Raw genomic sequence first — 2,452 nt, forward strand, 5'->3', positions numbered from 1 at the left:
TTTTTTATCCAGTCTACCCTCGTTTATCTCTACGCTGGTAAATCGGCTCTCACACAAAAGAAAAAGTAGTCCGCGACTTATCCGTAGTCGTAGGAGAATAAATATTTTCGTAAATCAGCTATCGGCGTCTAAACATTAGTGTTTAAACTTTAACATCATTTGCATAATTGAAAGAGCGTCAATCACCACGTGATATTGAAAATTTGCATTCTCCGTTAGATGAAAAAGATAGTATCATGATTTTTTGCCATGATTATGGGAATACACAACAGTGACAATACTAATCGAGTGGAAACACATATGTTAAACAACGAGACTGCTTCTGGCAAAAGATTTGAGAGCGATAACATATCTTATTTCTTGCTTGAAACACTACTAGACGGTTATCACTCCATTTAGTGTCAAGTCCACATTCGTGAACCATTGAACTTAAAAATGACAAAATTATTGACCGGCGTTTGATCGACTTGCTTGAGTGTTTCTGGGAACCTGGAAGAGAAAGAAGAAACAACACTCCTGTCGTAGTACGGATTACAACAATCGAGGTTAAAGACGTAACTTACAGGTAGTGAACGAAGAAAGTCGAGGTCCACCTTTAAACACAACACATACACTAATTGCCTCCGCCTTCCCTCTTATTTAGACATCTGACTTCTTTGAACAACACTAACTGTGATTTATCTTTTATTTTGTATTTCAACCCCGCGCGCATTGTTTAAGACGTATTACACACTATTGAGGGTAATATGAAAAAGGACCGACTTGCCAGCCCAAGAATATGTATATGGACCGGGGTGGCCTAGGTCTGTCCTTTATGTAGGGCTTTCGGTAACCATACTGTTGTGACACCCCCCCCCCCCCCCCCCCCTCCCCGCGCCTTCATACGTGGGAATCACGGTCCTTTTAGGCCGAAGTCGGGACACAAGGTGGACGACGTATTAGAACGCAGTAAAAATGCAGGGTTCATAAAACATATTATTCTATAACAGTAAAACTGTATAGCAATAATTTAATACTAAATTAACGTGACTAAAATTTGGAACACCTCTTCAAATGCGTCTTGTAAAGCATGATACATCACCAAATGATGAACAGACCTTTACGGATTCAAAGAATTAACAATTACAAAGTGCTTTTGAATTCTACGTGTAGATGGTTGCAAGTATAATAAATACAGTTTTCGTCTTTTCAACGAAATTCAACCTTTTTAATCTCTCTTTTTAACATTAGGGTATCGAATTCACAAAGAATCTTGTGGAAAATCATTCGGTTTGAGAGCATTTATACATTTGATATAAATATTTGTTGCGCACGGAATGCCGATTTTGACAAATTAGACGAGTACAGTTCCCGAACCGTTCTTGTTTTTATTCATTTAGGCAATAAATCGTACTGCAAAATCAACTAACATTCACTGTTTCTTAATACGTTGACATTACTACTTTAGGCACAAGGCCCATAAATCGCTTGTTTTGCCAAAAGAAGTTACGAACCGAAATATTACGAGTAAAAGTTACGAGCTAAATTTTTACTTGTCTCTCTGTACTCATTTTTATGTTAAAAATCCTTGTATGGGCTATGTGTTTCCCCCAGTGCCACAAGTACTATACATACATACTTTATAAAATCCAAGTCAAAGTACTAATAATGGCCACAAATATAACTACACTTAGTTTGTATTATTTTCCTTTAGCTCGATTGTGACGGAAGCTGATAGCTTATAGAATCACTCTCGAGTCCGTTTCCTGGGTAGAAACCAGTACTGGTCTATTTTGAGAAGCCTCAAGAAAGTGACCTTGCTGGGGATCGAGCCCACAACGTCTTGGGTGAGAGGCGGACACCTATACCACCAGACCACTCTCAGCACCTTATTTACAATAAATTGTCGACATTCTACTTAACTTAAAATTTAGTTGCAACAAATTATTACGCTTACGTTTTCTCCTTTGTACAGTATTATTAATTTAGCTATAACTCATATGAACAACATCGTTGATTTTTATCGAATATTTTATTGATTTATAAGTTAAATCAATAATAAATTGTGTTTCCTTTTCAATTTTCTAAAAAAATCCTGGGGAATCTTAGGGTTACCATAATGTCAGGAACCCCTAACAGATCTTCACTCCATCTGTGAGGGTTTAACAATACAAAAAAATGCCATTTGAAAAAAGACCAATTAATGGAACAATATTAATGTGCATATGCTTTATGTTTCGGCATGAAAATAAAACATAAAAAAGTCACATGGGAGGCTACCACTGTTGTCATATCCGGGCGCTCTTTGCCTACAGCTGTAAGTCACTTGATATAACCATATTTGAATTGCTAATGTCCAATGTTTGCAAATGGACAATAAATAATTATTTATGTTAAAACGATACTTAGTGGGTTATTATTTTGTGACCTTGCATTCACATAAAATAGGAATGCTTCGATAGTTTTGGTAGGT

The sequence above is a fragment of the Mya arenaria genome, chromosome 1 (assembly GCF_026914265.1).
Source record: "Mya arenaria isolate MELC-2E11 chromosome 1, ASM2691426v1".
NCBI lineage: Eukaryota > Metazoa > Mollusca > Bivalvia > Myida > Myidae > Mya > Mya arenaria.